The sequence below is a fragment of the Rhinolophus ferrumequinum genome, chromosome 4 (genome assembly GCF_004115265.2).
Source record: "Rhinolophus ferrumequinum isolate MPI-CBG mRhiFer1 chromosome 4, mRhiFer1_v1.p, whole genome shotgun sequence".
Taxonomy (NCBI): Eukaryota; Metazoa; Chordata; class Mammalia; order Chiroptera; family Rhinolophidae; genus Rhinolophus; species Rhinolophus ferrumequinum.
Window position 1 is genome coordinate 83,202,414 of NC_046287.1, and position 11,975 is coordinate 83,214,388.

General features: G+C 36.2%; 1 pseudogene; it reads right to left on the reverse strand.

The window, feature by feature from the left end:
- Positions 1-5,326: 5,326 nt before the first annotated feature.
- Positions 5,327-6,870, reverse strand: LOC117021690 (UTP--glucose-1-phosphate uridylyltransferase-like; annotated as a pseudogene).
- Positions 6,871-11,975: the final 5,105 nt, after the last annotated feature.

Here is an 11,975-nt window from a genome sequence, read left to right on the forward strand (position 1 = left end):
TTATATGGGAAACTCAGTTGCTCTCCATCTCACCAACATCTTGTATGCTCATACATACAGAAGCTTAAAGAACTCATGACTTGCAGTTCTTCACTAGAAGAAAGTTAAAGGAAGACTTTCCTTTAAGTAGTATGACACCAGATAGAAACATGGATTTATACAAAGGAATAAAAGCATGATAACAACATGGGTAAATACAAAGATTTTTTTCTTTATTGTATACATCTCTTTAAGAGATGATAGACTACTTAAAGCTGAAAAATAACAATGTAATGCGATATACGGCATATCTAGTAGTAGTAAAATGTACCACAATAGTACAACTTTTGTGTACTACAAAAGTTGGGAGAGAAGAAACGGAAGTATATTATTTTAAAGTTATTACAATATACATAAGGTAATATAATATTACTTGAGGCAGACTGTAATAAATTAAATGTTTACACTATAAACCCTAACGCAACTACGAAAACATTGTACAGTGTTATAGGAAGTGAGCCAACAAAGAAAACATAATGGAATCATTAAAAACAAGCACACAAAACAACAACAAAAACAACCTGATTCATACAAAAAAAGAAAGAGAAAGAGAAATAAAGAACAGATGGGATAAGTGGACAATGTATAGCAAGATGGTTGAATTTAAACCTAAATGTCCCACTCTAAACAGTCCGTAGAGTTGCAGACCCTCCATAGATCAGATATTCAATTTTGGCAAGAGCCAAGTGACTCCTTTTCAAAAGGAGTCAATCTGGTAACGATATCAGGGAGGTTGCAAGTTTTAAATTCAAAAGAGAACCTCTGGTTGGAGGCTGCCTCTCCTTGCCAGGGGCTGCAACCAGCAGAAGCATTAAGCACAAGTTTATAGCTCAAAGGGATTATTAAACTGTGGGGACCCAAAGGTGGAGAGCTTCCGCTTGCTGGGTAGCTTCCAAGCCTGTTGGTTTGGAACCCATTTTTAGGGTGAGGATTTTCATATTCTCCCACATAAATGACCAACTTAGAATGTCCCAGGGAGGCACAAACTGCATCTGATACTTAAAGAATTTGATGTTTTAAGGCTTACCTTTAGGTGGTAGAGGCTGCAAAAATATGTTTTTCTGTGATTTCCAGAGGGATGGAGTATTGCAAACCCACTCACATAGTTCCAAGAAACTTTATTCACAGAACAAGCTACTGAACTGTTTTGGAGTTTATCAGCCACCCCTGTGAGCAACGCTGTGCTACTAAAGTGAGGGTCATTGCCACAGTTTTCTGACTTGCCAACTAGCAAAACATTGCCATTCTCTTGGAGACTTTAAGAGGACAGAAACACTCACATGTCCTCTGCCGCCTCCACTGATGGAAAGTGGAGGGGAGGTTGTCTCACCAGCACTTCTCTACTCACAGGACTTCCCTCCCCATCAGGAAAATCCCTCTGGCTCATGTGGAACAGAGACGCACGACCGTTTAGGATAACAACTGCAGATGTAGAAGCAACGACAGTACATGGAATAGCCCCAAAGGTTTCACCCACCAGGTCACATTTGCATCCTTTCTCCTCCCTTTCCTGCCCTCACGTCATCAGTTGAATCCTGGGAGGGTTGTGATGTGGTCCCGGTATCCAACAGAACTATAAAAATGATGTCCCTCCACATAGTTCCCCAGCGTACACATGGCTTTCTGCTTCTTGGCATCTTAGTCTTTCAACTGGAGAATTTAATTAATTTATTTTTAATATAAGTACTGACATATTTAGGTTCTTATCTACTCTACTACTATTTGTTTTTAATGTAACCCATCTGTTTTATATTTGCTTTTCTTTCTTGCCCTTTTTATAATGAAACAATTTATTACTATTTCATTTCGCTCTTATTAAATTGTTAAACTTTTACTACTTTTAGCAATAGTCATGATAGTTACATGCATTTTTGACATATTACAATAAAAAAATCACTGTTTTTATTACTTCCCCTTATTATGTTAGAATCTTAGAACACTTTAATTCTATTTATCCTCTCCCAACTTTTGGTAAAATTGCCATGCATTTTAATGTTAAATTGTTATCTTAGTCAAGACACGATTATTGTTTCATTTGCAGTCAATATTCATTTATATTTGCCTGTATATTTAAAAAATGTATTTTGTATTTATTACATTTCTATTTTTCCCCGTAGGATATATTTTCTTCTACCTGAGGAATATCACTTAGTTTTTCTTTTAATGATCTTAGTATTTTTCTTTAAAAATCTGTATTTCATTTCAGTTTTGAACGACCTGTTGGTAATTAATAATGGATTCTATATTCGCAGTTATTTTCTTCGATGTTTAAATTACGCTATTCTATTGTCTTAAGATTTCCACAGCTCTTCTTGACAGGCCAACTGTATGTCTCATGGTTGTTCCTGTAAAACTAATGTTTCTTTTCCTTAGGTTGCTTAACAATTTTCCCTGTCCTCGCTTTTCTGTGGTTTTATTAGAATGTGAATTTTCTCTGTATTTATCTTGCCTGTGTTTCAGAACTTTGATCTATTGTTTGATGTTTTGCATCAGTTTTGCAGAATTCTTGCCATTATCTCTTAAAATATTACCTCTGCCTTATTTTTTCTTTCTCTCCTTTTAACATTTCAGTTACATGTATATAAGACTTTTTGTTTGTCTCACAAATCTCCTATAACCGTCGTATTTTTAATGTTCCTTTTCTCTCTCTGTACTTCACTTTTAATCTCATATTAACACGTCAGTGTCAGTAATCTGCTGCTGTCTTCATTCTGCCAATATAATCATTCTATGATCATTTATTTTCAGTTCTAGAAATCTGTTTCTTTTATAGATACCGATTCTCTGCTGAAATCTCCATCTTTTCATTTATTTTTCTAGAGTGTAATATACTGATTATAATTAGTTTTATGTCCTTTTCAGGTAGCACCAGTATATCAGTCACCTGTGAGCCTGTTTCTATTTATTTTATTTTTCTATTTATTAATTTTATGGTCTAGCAATTTTTATTAAATACTAGTTGTTCTGTAGTAAAAAATTATACAGGCTTGAGACGATGATCTATTTCTCCAGACATTATTATCTCTTTCCCGCTATGCTAAAGCTGTAGTGGTGTAACTAGAATTCTTCTGATTTACAGCTGCATTGCAGCCCATTAACACTTATTGTACTTCCGGTTTGGACTCAACCAAGAGCTTTGGGTATTCTCCATGACCTTTCCCAGTTTCAGGTCTGAAACTATAATTATTATAAGACTGTTGATAGCTGTGTTATGCTTTTCAGAGGCTTTCCACCGCTTTTAAATCTCCCACCCCATTTAGCCCAGAATTTGGAGAATATTTTCAGGGGAAATTGAATCTCCTGCTCGGTGCTGCCCAGTCCCACCATAACACTATGGATTCCTCTACCCTCCAGCAGCCTCCTCCAGGGTCTCAAGCCTTACATTCTGAGCCCTCTGTTGCCGTCTGGAGTTACCAATTGACCCCAGAGTAAAACACAGTACAGAAATGATTTCACCTCTGAGGAGTCTGGCTCCTGATGAAACACCTCTGTGTGCTTTTGCAGGCCTGATCGTAGGCCAAAGCTTCCCCTGACAGACCTCAAAGGGGAAAGCTACCCTCCTCCCACCAAATTTGCTGCACAGCCAGTGCACTGATGTCTCTGAAGGGAGTGCTGTCAAGGACTCGTCTCTCTGGCTGGCTGTTCTCTTCTCATATTTAAATACCTAGCCCCCAGTACCTTCATTCCTAGGTCTCCTTATCTTAGGCCTAGGGCCAAGGTCATCTTCAGGCATGTCTGACAAGGTCTCCTTATGGGTGGTGCAGTGGGAGGGACGGAGACACTTTTCCCACTATGACTCAGTAACCAGTACTTTTCCACTCCTAGCCATTCCCCCTCACCTCACCCGGGCCCCATGGTCCATAAAATTGCAAGGGCCTTTTGTTCAGGGCTCCTTCAAATGTGGAACCACTCCCACATCTATGCTGGTCGACCTGATCTTTGGTCAGCCTTTCCATGGGGGAAATGAAATCCGGGGTTGGGGGAGTGTCAGTTTTTCTCTGATTTTAGCCTCCTGTTTATACCATCTCAGAAAATGATTAAAGGCTTGACTCTCTCATTTTGGGCTTGTTGCTGTAATCAGCTATGTAATAACCTGACAGCTCAGCTTTCTCCCAGCTCAGCGGAGCTCCTGACAGCTTTTCTTCAGCTCTCTTTCCCAGTTCTTACTCTCTCTTGACTGACACTAAATATGTTACTTCTGTATATTATCAGGATTTTACCTTTATTTTCAGCAGAAGTGCTGTTTTATTGCTATCTAATCTATCCTACCCAGAAGTATAATTTCCACCCTCTGCCTTTCAGTTAAACATCCTGAAAGTACCACATAACACTTCTGATTACACTTCATTAACTGAACTTAGTTACGTTGTTAAAACTAGCTTCATGTGTGTCTGGGAAATATATAGTCCTATTACTGAGAACATTGCCATTTTATGTTCTGTTCGGAAGGAGAAGGGGACAGGGGAATGGTTATCAAGGCAGAAAACTCCCCGTCTCTTCCACGGAGTCCCTTTCCTGCCCTGGTTTCATGTTTTATTTTCCACCTGCGTCTCTTCATGTTATCTTGTAAATCTAACACTGGCTGAAGTGATTATGTAAAATACGTTCAGTTTCTATGCACAAGGTAGACGTCTGAAGTTGGTGGCATAGTCAATGACCAGATAGTGGAATTATCAACACCGGTGGCATTTGGGTGGCCAAAGACATGTTCGTGGTGAGAGGCAGGCATACATCCTGCAAAATGAAACTATATTGGATGAAGTAAATGCATTTCTTCAGTTGTGGCTGAAACTTTCAATGGTTAATGTGTCTCTGAAAATGGTGCAATTCACATTTTTTAAATTGATTTTTTTTCTTATAGTGTAGACTGTTCTTAAAAAACAATAGCCAAATTTAAGTGTGATCGGACAGTCACCCTAATGTCAGATAGCTAGTTTTTATTCCTTTACAGCTTTATTTTTGAAATAACAAGCAGTTCAAAGTCACCATCATTGAGCCCTGTATTAAAAGATTTTCCAGCAGAGCTGTCCCAGTTCTAAGATTAAACAATATTGCACTTTAAGATGAACTGACTTTCAGGGTCCTCATCAAAGAAGAAAAGTATTGCTTCCGTTTGTGTTTTTCTTAGATTACAAGCATACTGCAGAAAGCTCTACTTTAAAAATTAACACAGCAGAGCACAGTAACATAGTAAAGTACTTGCCTCTGTTAGGATCTTAGAGAGCATTTCTTTGTAAGAAACGATTTAGGCTGTAATTGGTATAAAGTAAACACAGTACTTTTCACTTCAGTGGTCCAAGGCACACAGTTTCTCAGATACAATCTCATTCTCTAATACTGCTCCCAGGGGATGTCAATTCGGTTACCATGACTGGCGATGACGGTAACTGTTCCCTTTAGTGAAAGTTTCTTGCCAAACGTCACATCTCCTGAAACTGTTAGGTGATCCAGTTCAAGTATATCTGGTATACTTTCGAATCTCCTTAGATAATCCTGAAACTCTGTGGAAGAACTGCCTACTTTAACCAAAGGCACTGAAGGAAATCCCCACTTTTCACTCATTGTCAAAGATCCTGCATTAAGGCTGTAGAGGTTTGATATCACAAGCAAGAGATCAAATGTGGTTTTGACAGGCAGCAAGTTGGACTTAGGAACATTAATACCTAGAGAGTTCTCAAAACTTTTAGTGGCAGCCCCTACTGCAGTTTCTAACTGAAGATATTCAATGCTCCATCTAAGGTCTTCGGATTCAAAATGATTTCCATGTCAATAGCATTCTGTTCCTGCAGTCCTAACTGCTGCAAGCGAGATCCAGAGGTTGTTTGTGTTGAATATTTTGAATTTTGATACAAACTTGAAATCATCCATGTGTGCTTTTGGCACTGGGACAATTTCCACCAGTCTCAGTTTGCCTTCACACCAAGTGAGTGTCCCACCCTTTCTTTACATTTGCACGTGTTTTATTTGTGACTTCCATGACAAATTCATAGGGTTTTCCACTGGGGTTCATTAGATGATTAAGAATATAAAGATCCACTGTGGCACCCAGATTGTCTATATTAGATACAAAAATATACTCTTTGCCTTCTCCTACAAAGGTATCCAGCAAATCAGAATTGTAGAAACTGGAATAAATATCACCGTGACCTGGAAAGTATCAAGCTTCTGTATTTTCCCAAGTATGACACATCCTTCGGTACAGGCAGTAAGATTCTTTATTAATCCTCGGGTGCCTGCTTTGGTTAAAAGTGTAGATTTTCACATGACAATGACTGCACTTCTGAGATATATATATATATATATATATATATATATATATGAAGATCATATATATATATGATCTTCATCCATGTTAAATGAGTTCATTAGAACAAGAGGAGCATTTGCATTGTAGGTCTTGTTCAAATGTTCAATTTGCTGAATGGTCAGATCCAAAACGGTATTCTCATTCCTCACATCCATCAGACTTTGGGGACCTTTGCAGCCCATGCTTCTTTCCAAACCAGCACTGAGTTTTACAGCCACCAGCTTGTTCAGCACAGAAGATAGATTATCAGGTAAGCCCCTGGCCTTCATCATTTCAAAGGGTTGAATCGAATCTTTTGGAGGTCTCTGGATTTTTCGCCAATCCACAGAAGGTCGCTTTTCTTGCAAAAATCTATGAAATAGCTTGCGAAATCCATCAAGGTCTTTTTCAGTGTGTTCTAACTTATATGATGGTATTGTGATGAGTATTTTTTCTAGTTCCTTTTCTACAGATAATTCTAGCTCTTATTGAATGACTTCTTGGAACTTGGAAGTGCCATCTTGAGACATTGCTTTGCTAAGATCTTTTAACAGATTCTTGAAGTCCTCAAGGAAAGAGGATGTTAAAAGATAGAACTTTGACAGTGGCCTGGGGACTGTGAGAGGGCCAGCCTAGCATCCACCAAAAATCACTCAGCTATTTTTTTTTTATCATTGTAAGTTAATAAATACTCATTTATGTGCTTTGGTTGCTAGTAGCAAAAAAGGACTCGTGTTATATAAGTGACTAATGTTTCTTAATGTTTATAACCAAAATATACAGAATAATTTGTAAGTTTTACAATTGCATATTTTCATATGCCTTTCATGTCTGATGACACGTATATCTAATAGAGTCAATTGATGAGTTGGTTAGTAAAATCTACTATACCCTTTTCAATGTTAGCTAATACTCTTAAAAGGTGTACTATAAATAATATCCAAGTCATTTGTCTTGGAGCCTGTGTCAAAAAGCTCATTCCCTTAAAATATATAAAATGGTTGCTGACCATTACATGGCATAGGTAGGTGTTCTGTAGGTTATATGTAGTTTTCTATGTAGGTGTTAAATATCTACTCCTCAATAAACAGTGGAGGTTCTGAGCATATGTGAGAACAAAATGCATGATGCCAGTGTTCAGTCAGGGACAGAGAGTACACCATTTATTTTGCTAGGGACAGTTTCATCTAGAGAATGACTAACCAGACATTGAATAAGAGAAATGGCAAAAAGGGAATACTAGGATGTCACAGATGTAGTCACTTCAGAAAGCAATTTCCAGCAGCCACTACTGGGATGGGAATATAGAGGGAAGAGTTTGGAAACTTAGAAATCTGGAGGCGCTGAGACTCAGATCTCTGAAGTGGATGCACTGCTGGGCTGGTTCTGGTGCCTCCGGAGCGTAGAGTAGATGCTACATGGGGCTGGGATTGAGGCCTAAGAGGATGACAAGCCAGCCAACTGCTGCTGATATCCCTTAGGGGGCATTGATTCTCAAAGTGTTGGAAAACAGCCAATTTGCCACTGCCAGGGGAAAGGACATTGGTGAGTGGCTGACAGGACAGAAGGCAAACAGGAATGAATGTTTCTCTTCTTCTCTAGCCTACCACTCTCTCTCTATCCACCCTATTGGCACAGCTGGAACCATATGGCAAAGGGGAAATGTGGTTTGCAGAGTGCCAACCTTGGCATCCCAGAGCAGAGGCTAGAAGGCAGGGGTTGAAACTGAGAGAAAATAGCTTAAAACTAGCAAGGCAAAGATCTTACATATGTTACCTAATGAGACACTGGGTTATACGTTTTCTAAGTGATAGTATAATACTCTGTACGATTTTATTTGATGGAGGATACTATCCATATAATTAAATGTGGACAAAACAAAATGTATGTGAAATTATGTCCCCTAAATTTCAAGTGGATATCTATTCTTATTAAGAAAAACTGAGATAAGAAAAAGAAAAGCCAAAGTAGGTGCTCTGTGTGTGTGTGTGTGTGTGTGTGTGAAGTGATATATATATATATATATATATAAATATATATATAATATAATATATTATATATAATAGATATAACATATTTAATATATAATATATATAATATATATAATATATTCATATTGTATATATAATATATAATATATTTATATATATAGATTATATATATACTATACTATATATACTATACATATATACTATATATATATAGATTATATATATAAAATATATACATATAACTATATATAGATTATATATATACTATATATAGATTATATATATATATATATATATATATAAATTGTTCAGCTACTTATGGATATATATCCATAAGTAACATCATTGAGATTTTGGGTTGAGAAAAAATAGATTATCTTAACTGATATTCTAGCTTAAATTTTCTCTGGACTCTGGCATTTTAAAAAAGTGAACCACAACTTTTAATGGAGAGAAGTGAGGATGACATTTGGCTGATATAGGAATATATTTTGATTACATTCCACCTCATTCTGGAGGAAAGAAAAGAGTGTTCGAACAAATAATATAAATGAACTAAAAATATAACTTCAGTTGTTATAGGCAACCTTCTCCTTCCAAGGGGAAGAAAGGATAAGGATAAGAAACATATGGAAAAAAGGACACATGATCTGAAAGTATGCACAAGAGAAATCTAAGAATAACATGAACACGTTTGCTATATGCAACTAATCAAGCAAATTACCAGCCAAAAAACTCAGTGTCCCTCAATGAATTCTCATTTACTTCTAAGAGTAGTTTCTGTACCTTTTCATTTACCTCCCAGCTGGCAATGAACAAGTACAGTAAAAACTATTAGGAACAAAGGATAAGAAGAGTAATTTTGAGTAAATCCAGTATGGCATAGCAGTGTTAATCACTGCTCTTCAGTTCCACGTAAACACTCTATCTTGTAAAAGGAAAGAAAATTATTTTGACTAAGTCATAGAATTTATGCTAGCATTTATCATAGAAATCATATATCATAGTCACACAATTATTTTTTTGCTTTAATTTGTCACCCTCTGAAGAATCTGAGACTAAAATTACATCTTTATTAATCTTAAATCTATATTTTTGTAAACTTTCCAATTTCCCCATTATTGATTTCAATTATAAATATCTACTGGTGCTTTATTTATATTGCTACTTAACTTTCTTAGCTCTCTTAACTGCTTTAACGCAGCATGATTTTGCTTTGTGTTGTTTGATTTTTCTTTGGTTTGGCTTTGTTTTGATGTTAGAAACACAGGAAAGCCAAACTCAGAGGTTAGCAACACAAAACCGAACCTAGATCATTTTCATAATATAAACTCCTAAGTAATTACCCTACCACTTAAAAGCAAAGCGATATGAGATAGAAGAGGGAAATTTTGGGAAGGTTAATGGGTTGTAAAGTAACAGTGAAAACAATATGCAAATGATAGAAGGATAGACAAAAATTCTCATCATTTGGGAGAAAATGTGATAATAGTAAAGCAGCTACAAAACATACAGAGAAAATAAAAACAAGGCAGCTGAATCTTACGGTTATTACGGCATTACATTTTCCTTCAGTTCTGAAGAGCTGAAAGAGCGAAGCAATTTTTCTGTTTATTATTGGCTTCTCACATACAAAATCACATATTGTATAATGATCTATTCATTGAAATTTGAGACTTTTTATGACCTATCATCAATTTTTGTAAATGTTCTGAAAGTTAGAGGAGTAAAAACATATATTTAAAAAAATTATTGAATGCACAACTCTATATATCCAGTATGTCACTTAACTGTATTTTTTTAGATATCGTATTTTTTGTCTGTTTACCTGTCAGTAATAATTAAGAAAAAATTATTAATTATGGTCTTTTGGGAATTTCCTCTCTTAGTTCTGTCAACTTTTGCCTCATATATTTTTAGGCTTCTTTAGATGTGTAATCTTTAAAGTTGCTAAATCTTCTTTGTGAATAGAAAGCATCATCATTAGGTAATGAGCCTCCCCACTTCTCATGTTTTCAGTTGTTCGTTTTATCCGGCTTTAACACACTATGATAACTTTCTTTTGGTTAGTATTTTCATGACATGTCTTTTTACATTATTTACATTCAACGTTTTATTATTGTTATACTTTTGGTGTCTTCTTTTAAACAAGAACCTATACTTGAAACTTAAAATCTATGTCTTTTAACTAGGAAGTTTAGTCCATACAGTCTTATTGTAAGTATGATCTATTTAGACCTAAATCTGCCATCTTAAATCTTTATCAAAACAGCTCCTGGGTTTCTCTTCACCCTTATTTAGGTTACTTTACACATAACTGTTGGACTTTGTGTGGCAAAACTTCTCAGGCCTTGAATGCCTACAAGAAATTTTCATGAAATCATTTAATAATAATGATACATCATGGATATCAGCTGAATATGAAATTCCAGGTTCTAAATCATTTTTCTTTAATACTCTAAAAATACTAATCCATAGTTATATTGCATTTACAGTTGTTGAAAAATTATTCAGCTAATATTTGGTCTGTATAAATAATAGTCTCTGTGTATGCTTTTAGTTTCTAATCTAATCTTATATTCTTAAATTGTACTATGATTTGACTAGGTGTTTGGTTTTTGCTTTGTTTTTCCTTACTTCTCCCCTTTGGCACTCTCTGGAGGCTTCCAATCTGAATTGTTTATTTTTTTCCTTTTAATTCTGGAAAATTTATCTCCATTATTTTTTAAATATATTCCTTCTTCTAAAATTTCATTTCTCTCTCTTTGGGGACTCATATCTAGATATTAGAGCTTGCACTATAATTCCACATACCAATTTTTCTATTACATGTTCTATTTCTTTTCTTTTCCTTCTTTCCTCTGGGAGTTTTCCTAAATGGTTGGCTGATGCCTTAATTCATTCTTCTGCTGTATATAAACAGTCTGCGATTTATATTGTGCTCTTTACTTAAATTACTATTATTAGTTTTTACTTCATATCTACACTCTTTATTTGTCTTCCATATTCCTCTATTCTTGTTTCATATTAATGCCTTCCCCTGTCTCTCTTAATATGTTTATTAGGCTAATTTTACTTTCTTGGTCCTTCTCTTATAGTATTTCTGGCTCAGATGGGATCTATAATACACTGGGATGTTTCCCTTTTGAAAATGTTGTGGTCCTCATATGTATTGATATGTTGGCCTATGAACCATCTTTCCTCTGGAAGGTATTGGCTGCTCTAAGAGGAATGTGGATAAAGACCAAATACCCGTCCCACACCTGTACAGTCATTTCTTAAGAGCTCAGGAAATGATTCGTTGAGGGAGCATATTGTTTTGAGCTGCGGGCACCAGATACTATAGGCAATAACCCCGACTCCACAAAACTCCCTGGGTTCTGATCTCCTTTGAAGTAGAGGCAGCTTTAGAAGGAGACATTTATAGACAATAAGTCACTTGCTCTGTGATAAGCCGAGAAGGGGAGGGAATGTGAGAACCTGTTGTAAATTAGTTAGTCCCCACCTGATTTATCAGTTCCTCTCAAGCACAGCGCTCCTGCCTTGCAATGATTTTACTCGCAAAGACTCCAGGGCCAGCGGTGTAGGTGTAAGTTACTACAGGGGTGAGCAGGAGGGTGCTTGTCCACAGACACAGGGGGGACCCAGCTTCAAGAGTT